This window comes from Manduca sexta, chromosome 6 (assembly GCF_014839805.1).
Source record: "Manduca sexta isolate Smith_Timp_Sample1 chromosome 6, JHU_Msex_v1.0, whole genome shotgun sequence".
In the NCBI taxonomy this organism is placed as follows: Eukaryota; Metazoa; Arthropoda; class Insecta; order Lepidoptera; family Sphingidae; genus Manduca; species Manduca sexta.
In genome coordinates this window covers 1,773,461-1,782,776 of record NC_051120.1, presented here as the reverse complement: position 1 = coordinate 1,782,776, position 9,316 = coordinate 1,773,461, and positions in this window count along the sequence as shown.

Genomic DNA, 9,316 nt, shown 5'->3' with positions numbered 1-9,316 from the left:
TTTTTTATTTTCTAAACTACTAAATACACGTCACTTTTCTTGCTTATTATGTTATGCGTGAATCTGGCTCAAACGACCATAATTTGAGGGTATTTTCATCATAGTAAAGATGTTAACGCTTTATAACTGACGATTTAATCAATAATAGACATTTGCCATTTTTATTCATGTAGGCAAAGTAATGTAACTGGATTCAGTTACTGCATCAGTGTTTCTTTGAACTTAATCCACCCGCGCCTGCTTCCCGAAAGCATAGACAAATGTGCACCCGCACTTACTGAGTTTGTCTTCGACTTCTAGAATGTGGTAGGTAACTGTATAGGTTACAAAAATCAACCTAGAACAATATACATGAAGTTTATTGAATCGACTGCCTCTGTGGCGTAGTATTACGGTAGGACTGCAGTGCTGAGATCTCGGGTTCGATCCTCGGGAATCCAGTGAATTTGTATTTCTACTCAGTATCAGCCCGGAGTCTGGAATTTGTTCCCGATGTTGCTATAGGCTCTCCCTTACTATATTATGAGACGAAATTCACAAGTCGGAAAGTGGATGCAGTAGTTGAGCCTCTGCCAACACTATTGGGAATAAAAGGTGTAAATTTTTGTGTTTATTGAATCGAAAATTGTCCGCATGATTTTTGAAATATAGAAGTTCAACTTATATTCAATATCTATTTAATAAAAAGACGATGATAGTATTAATAAGGTGAACTATATCCTTCAGATTTTTTTCGTGGTTACAAATCTGTTACCCAATTAAAAAGTTTCGCGAAAAGTTGTTACACTGTGAACATAACCTTACTTGCCAATATTGTTCCTTTTTTGGGACGTAGTTGTTTCAGACACCCACGGTGGATTTTCCCATAATATTGTTCATTTGGTATATACCACCACTACGTCTATTTCTGATGCCAAGGTATATTAAAAAAGTACTATTTATTCTCGAAAGAATATTGTAATGTTTAAAATAAATTTTTGATCTTATGTATTTTATTGGGTTATGTTAAATATTCAATTTTAATTGAATTTTATACTGTGTATGTTGAATAATTTTAACACCCGTTAAGTCAAATTAATATGACTGCGTTTATTATTGAGAGTAAAACTAGTAAATTTAAATGTTTTAAGACCTTTTCAATGATTTTTTTAATAGTTGTCAATGTACTCGTCAGATCAGTCATACTTTATTCTAAAACTATGAAATTGTGCACTCCGTTTCTTCACGTAGTTGTAAAGGTTTTAAAACTTCGCTCCTAAGGTCTAATTTACGATACACATATTACTTGAGAAATATATACCAGAGATAGTCTAATGGGAATGGAAAATCTTATTGAGTAGGCGGGCTTGACCTCTGACTTTTAGAATTATTTGTATTTATTTTCGCTATAACGGTGAATTTTGTAAATTAATTTTAAACGGTTTGTATTTATTTATTATTTAGAAATTTATACAATGTAATTTAATAATTATAGTCTGTATTAATTGTAATATATTATTATTTTATGCATGTACATTGTACATATTATATAATAATTAATTATATCATATACTTGTGTTAAAGGTATTCAAGGAATTAAAAAGGCTATAGTAATAATAGATAGTAAAGAAAATATCGACAAGAATTTATAATTTTTTTATATGTATTTCGAATCTATGCAATCAGTATAGTCTGCGGGGTGAAAAGAAAATCGATAGGAGTAACACATGGGGCGAATATATGGTTGATTATTAAAAAAACTGTAATATTTATTTATTGTAAATATATAGACGCATAGCTTGATTAGGAAAATAATTTTTGGTAAGATATGAAACTAATTCCTTTTACTGACAACGTTAACTTTAACTTTAAAACGAAAAAGCAGGAGTGACGTTCGCTACAAATCCTGAGACACAAAATAACGTCTAGAGATAATGTAGCATCGTTTAATAAAAGAATTTTGGGAATCACAGCCGTAATTTTAAAAATACATTCAAACAGAACTAAATAAACTTTACTATATTTATAGATGTATACCATTATTAGTAAGTCGGTAAAGGTATAATGTGTTTCATTAACGTAGTCCACGTATCTTTTACACGCAATTTAAACTTCTTTTACCTACGCGTTTAAGTTTCCAGATTAAATAAAGACGCACACAACAAAAACCCAATAAAGCTGAGGTTTTGCGTCGGTCCGATAGATGGAAATAAACGGACACGCTCATTTGTTTACCACACACGTATCTACCAACAGTGTTGGTATCATATTTATTGTTTCTCACCATTTACTAGGTCCTTACATTTGAAATTGGCGTCTTGACGTACTGGCCACTTTGATCGGAAATATCTCTTCTTTGGTTAAGAATTCCAAATTCAAATTTATAAATGCATTTAACCCGTTAAACATTTGAATTTCGAAAATAGTCATATTTGGTTTTTTTCTTTGGCGTCTTTCATATCGCACAATAGAAAAGATGAAATATCGCTATATTTACGAATATGAGTTCTAGCGGTTCCATGGTGCTAACCATTGCTGCAAAAATAGCTCGAAGTATTAATGATGGGTATAGCGCTGGTGTCGCAAAAGAAAACACGGTACGTTTTTTGGTTCCAACGTTTTCGTCCTGGAAATATAACGAAGAAGCTCCATATAGTATCATTCGGCGTTCTTGGACCACTGCTAGAAATAATTAAAACGGGCCGGCATAATATTTAATATAATATCAGCCCTGTATTATATACTGCCCCACTGCTGGACACGAGCCTCCTCTACTACTGAGAGGGATTAGGCCTTAGTCCACCACGCTGGCCTAATGCTAATTGCAAAACTACACATATCTTTAAAATTTAAAAATCGAAATCAACCTCATCTTGGACAAATCGTGTAAAAAAAGATGACATAGTGTTACTGTTGCCCAATCTAGGATTTGAACTCAAGATTTCAGTCTTTACATTAGTTAACACAGAAGGTGCTAGATCCCGAGCGATTATATACATAAATAAAAGTATCAAAATAACATGCATATGATTAAACTTTTGTATGAAGACATTTACATATTATTTTACTTTCGTAAATTTTTTTTAGCTCAACATAATTATGCGTTTGTTGGATCTTGTAGGTGTATGAATATTCAGAGTAGCCAGCGGTTTTCAATATTAAATGCCTCTCGTAGGTAAGATATGGAAGTCAAAATTCCATAAAATCTATTGCTTTCTTTTTTGTGCTAACCGCTGTATATTTCTTTGTAACTGCTGATTTCTTGTTACAAACAACATGATTATTTATTGCTAGAATCATGATTTCTCAAGTTACCTAGTTCCATTCGTAAGGCGAATATTCAGATAAATTTACGTAATACTTACCAAGTGATATGTTTTCGACAGTACTTAATAATCTCTCTGCTTTAAAAGTTCAACTTGAATAATTATGATTGCACAAAGGGTGAACCGTTAACAATGAATCTATGAATTAACAAAATAAGGCATTATACATGATGTAAATCTAAAAATTCTCATTCGCTGCTACGCAAGGTCAAATCTAACTGTAAAAAACTGTTCAATTAAACACGTAAGTAATATTTTATTCAACAAAAACAAGTAAGGCAACAAACAAGGGAACTACATTTCGTACCTTAATCAGGTATTCATAAGAACTAATTTCATCTAATTAGCGGCATTTGTACGTGACGCGTGAATTTCTTGGAATAAAATATTTTTATTGGTGGTAGGACTCTTGTATGTGTATGCACGTTTGAGCAGGTGAAGCAATGTCTATTTCTACCGCCAAGCAGCAGTGTGTATGCACTGTTGTATTCCGGTTTTAAGGACATTGTAGCCAGCGTAATTGTGAGACAACATTTATGTATCAGTTTGAAGAGAGTAGTGGAATGCTCTGCAGTAATTTTCAATTCAAATTTCTGTATGATGTTACTGCTGTTTATGGGCGGTAATATCACTTACCATCAGGCGAGCAGCACGTTAATCTCACACTCACTCATACAACGGCAATAAAAATGTGACAAATTTTAATAAATTCTGGTTTAATTTAAAGCTTTTTCAAAAGGCACAATGACTTGTCATGATTTATAATGGCGAGGAACTTAATAAATAACTCAATAATCCTATTATTATAATGAAAAATGCCCCTTTCGAAATACTCTGCAAACTTTCTAAAAGGGTGTATACGTTTGAGAACCTCAGAGCAGTAACAAGTTTAATAAACGGGCAAATCTTATGCATATTAAATGCACAAGTTTCAGAAGTAGCCGGGACAAGTTCGCCGCGGGTGGCGACACGGCGGTCATCCGTCAAAAGTCTAATTAGCGAAAAACAAATGTAAGTTTAACCGGATTAAGTTTAAATTAGGTTGTAGTCTTGTATGAGAGGGGTGATACTGCTTTTTCTATACCTGTAGACGAGCAACAGTGTGTTAATAGTCGTGACTATAATGTCCTAATTTTTATGTAATAATTTTTGTCTTGAAAACTCTGTATACCGTATACAGCCAGTTTTGTGAACATAATAAAAAAAAAATAAACAAAAAAGGGCTTTAAAGGATATTGTCAGAGTAAGCAGTATTACGAAACTTGTCATCTAAAGTAATGTATCTACAAATATTTCGTATTCCAAAATATATGTGGCATTATTTCATTCAGGTGTTTAAAAGAAACTAACATTATTTTACTGTTACATATTTATGTCGTATTAGTTGAAATATATTATTACGTAATGTTTTTACCTAATTCGATGTAAATAGCTGCTGAGTAATCCACTGCCTCTACAACTGGCTGTGTGATTTAGCTCGTAGCATCTATGTCATATTTGAAGTTATATGGAATTATTATATTTGGAAAACCACGATTCCTCGGTTTTTGTTCTATTCAGGAGATACAACATTAAAACGTCTGGTCGTAAAAAAACATGTTTTGTTAAAATAAAAACGTGGCCTAGCTCACGTATTGGATTTCAGGGATGGATATGTATGATACGTATAGTTCTATACCAACATTTACATTACATAATTATATTGTTATTATTTTATACATTTGATGGAATATAACTGACAAAGTTCTATGTTAAAAATGTGTATGATAGTGCATCTTAAACAACTCGACATATCTCCTTCTGTAGCGAGTGACGCATTCTGTGGTCATCCAGTTTTTATGTTCTTTCGCTTGCACAGCATTTAAGATTATTGTATGTATGCACAGTGTACTTACTAGGCATTATGAGACTCTTGGGCGGAACTAATATGGGACTTTCTCCGCTACCAAAAAAAGGCATAATGAGACTCAAAATGAATTGGCTGAATGGTAAAAATGGAATAAAGCCGCGATAACCGAAGTAGGAGTGGTACGGTCTGCTGAGACGAATGTCTGCAGGTTTAAAACTCAAAGTGCGCCTCTAACTAAGAGATAATGTATCCTTTATAAATTTTTGTTCGCTTTAACGGTGAATGAAAACATCGCGAGGAAACCTGCATACCTGAGATTTCTTATGAAAATTTCTAATGTGTGTGAAGTCAGCCCGCACTAGGCTAGCGTGGTGGAACTAGGCCTAAACCCTTTCAGTAATGGTGGTGACAAATTACGTATCAAATAGTAGGACTTTGACAACCCCCTCCCCCCCAACCCTATGAGGAACAAAACTAAGCATAACGTAAGTTATAGACATGTGAACAAATAATACCCGTGTAAATCATTAAATAATTCAAAAAAGTCTTTTCAGTAATGCACGAGGCCTGTGCACAGCAGTAGGACAGTATAAAAGCCTGTAATTTTCCATTGTCTAAAAAAATGCATTAGATGTACTTACCCTAAAATCAATTATTAATCTTGAAGCACATAAACCCGTTGTCAGATAGGCGCGTTATTATCAAGCGTTTTAATGGCATCCTGTTGATTTCATGTCAATTAAAGTGGGCTTGAGTGTACCTTAATGGGGTTTCAGGTGCTTGAGTGACGTCATACTGACGAAAACCTAGTGCTTGGGGCGGTCATAAACTTCGGGGGGCTAAGAGAAAAGGATTCGTCACTTTGTGATATGTACATACGTACATGTTACAAAGTAGGTTGAATATAGATTGTACTTGAGTGAATCCAAATACTGGATATGGATTGGACCTTTATTATTATATTTGCAACGTTCGTGTGCTGGTTAGTGGCTGGTCTACAAATGAAACGTTTTATTTTACTTTTACATTTGTTTTATTTTTGTAGACATTCGTTTACATGAAGCGACAAAACAGGGAGGAAGGACCGGAAGGATGTGTAACCTCCTTTTTTTTCTTCCATAGACTACAAACTATAATTTATTCTAACAACCTTTTTCATTTTACTAATATTGTACATACGAAAGTTGATAAAAATATTTATTAGATGTAAACCAACAAATAACTCAACAGATTTAGATGATTCGGCATACGGGTAGACTTTGTCTTGGATTAATTTGTTCGTATGAGATATAATGGATTTTTTGGATCTGTTTTTAAATAGATGGAGCGATGAAGCCGCGAATGTCTGCTCGTAGATTACTGCTTCTAAAAAAATTTTTATGGTTTCTTAAATACCTACATAGCCCTATCTTTGAGTGGATAAGTAGATCTCTAACTAGGATCGTGTGAATTCGTGTATATTCCTAAACTACGACAAGGGTAATTAAGCTTTAGAAATATCAATCCGTATAAATCGTAGTAGTTTTCAAAAATAATATTTGGATATGAGCTAATTAGGTAATTGAAGAAACTTAGAGCGTACATAGTAATTATAAACAATAAGGTGATCATATTTTACACATAAATTAACCCACGATCTATATTATGTTGTTATATTATGTATGTTTTGTACCCATTTATTTTAATCTTTAAACTAAACTCTGTTATATTTGTTATAAGATTTTCTGTTCTTATTTTATTTTGTAATTTTATTTAGATATTATTTGTATGAGAATGTTGTACACACTTTTAATAGTCATATGTATCAGAATTTGTATTATTATTTTTTATTTGTGATTTTTAATGCATTTGTCTTTCGTGTGTTATTTAAAAATTTAACGAAATCTCATATTGGTAATAGACAATTTGTACATATAATTCAAATAACTTAAATGTCAAGTTACAACACCCAAAATCAAAGATCTTAGTAGGCAAAATACCAATATAAAATTCAAATACAGATATCGTCGTAATTTGCTCGATATATGAAATACCACATATTTTCCGATTATAACGTAGAAATGTGATAACATCAAAGAATTTGTAATAAAGTTCGCACGCGGGGTCAGGTATCCGCTTGATATATCGCGAATATGAAATCGCATTTATAATAATGTATCGGAATTGCTATGGTGCAGTAGTAGGTAACCTAGAATGCGCAACATTTATTTAATTTCCTTAATTATACAAGTCACTGAAATTTGAGCACTAGATACAGAATATGCCCTTTACCCAGTGGAAAATTAGTAATAATTAATATAACCATACGTCAATTGGTATTAGCCAAATGGCAATAATATTCAAAAATTAAAGATTTGCTATAATCACGTACAATTTGAAAGCTCATAATTATTCCAAAGGTGACGATTGCAAACATTACGCAATACAAGCTGTCTTATATTATTGTTTAGAGGTTATAAAGTAATAAGCCAAGCACCTACTAGTTAAAGTTAATTATAGACGACATAGTTATCATTATCTATGCATGAAGTAAATAACAAATTGGCTAATAAATCTGAACTATAAAGACAGAGAAATGCTTCAAAATGAGTAAATAATTATTAATGTATAATAAAAAGTTATTAAGACATTTAGCTTATAGATTTAGGCCACCCAAACATGTCAAAACTTACACTGATAAAATTAAATACTTTGAAATGCAAACTTTGAAAGACAGACGTGATCAACTTAGTTTGATGCTTTTGTATAAAATAGTCAACGGTGATATAGATTGTCCACCTCTTCTCAATAAATTCTCTCTTAATGTACCTACTAAAATCCCTAGATATCCACGTCCCTTATTTAATTGTAGATTCAGCCGAACTAACCTTGGTAGCCACTCGCCTGTCCCTCGCTTATCCCGATTATATAACCGAATTGTAGAAAAATCTGATTGTATTGACATATTTAACGACTCGCTTCCCTATCTTCAAAAAAGAAAATATTGAACTCGCTTGTTGAAACCTAAATTTAGTTTTATATTCAGTCTTATATTTAGAATATACTGCACTCATGGTGCAGCCAATTGTTAATTGTTATGTATTTAAAATGTTCATGCTGTGACAGCCTGTAATTGAAACAGCACTGCAGAAATTACTTACCGAATTCTTAAAAACAAAACTATGTAAGGTGTATGTTTTGTTGGCTGTTCAAATAAATAAATAAATAAATATAAATTTAATAATACTAATATAAAAACGTACACGTAATAATATTATATACTATACTTTAGAATGACAATTTATTTATTTAAAATACATCAAAATATGTGAAACTAAAAACGATGTAAATATACTTAATAAATAAAATAAAACGCTTTATTCATCACATGGGCGAACATAGTTGCGCTTATGTTAAGTCAAGGTACAATCAGCAAAGTTCGCGGTCGACCACCCTAAGGGTCAAAATAACTTGGCAAATTTGTTTTACTACGTTTGGGAGGCGGGGTTTGGGATCGATTGCATAGATCGATATCAGTCGTAGGCCTACTGGCTACCTGCAATGACGTTACGTAACACCACCGAACCGCTGCTGAGTGTATAATAGAAAACGAAATTAAAATTGATGCGCGCACGTCTATGCTATGACGATAATTCCTATACTTGTAAGATGCATATCGTCGGCGTAAAGAACGTAATAACAAAAGTTTTATAGTTTGGAGACAATCGCGATTTACAGTGTTTTTATTGTTAAATTTTTTGGCATTATTTTTTAATAAATAAGAAACGACATTATGTTAATTATTTTATATCATATTATGTGCCTGATTACCTTCTTTTTAACTTTTAACAAACCAAACTTTGTGTTGTATTAAAAAAAATCATTTTAAAGCAATTTCCGCCATATTTGTCACAACTATATTTTGTTAGTAAATTATGATTAGCTACTTTTTTAAGCCGTTTTTTTAGTTTTCGGTCTCTTTAAACCCATAGTCTATAATTAATTTATTAAATAAATTCAATGGCTGCATAATATTATGATTGAATTTTGAATCGTAAAAATTTAAACTGTTCAGTTTATTCAATTCGTTCAATAATTCATATTATAATAATAAATCATAGTTAATAGATTTCATTATTTGAATTGTTATTTTATTTTATTTCAAAAACTTAGACGACATCTC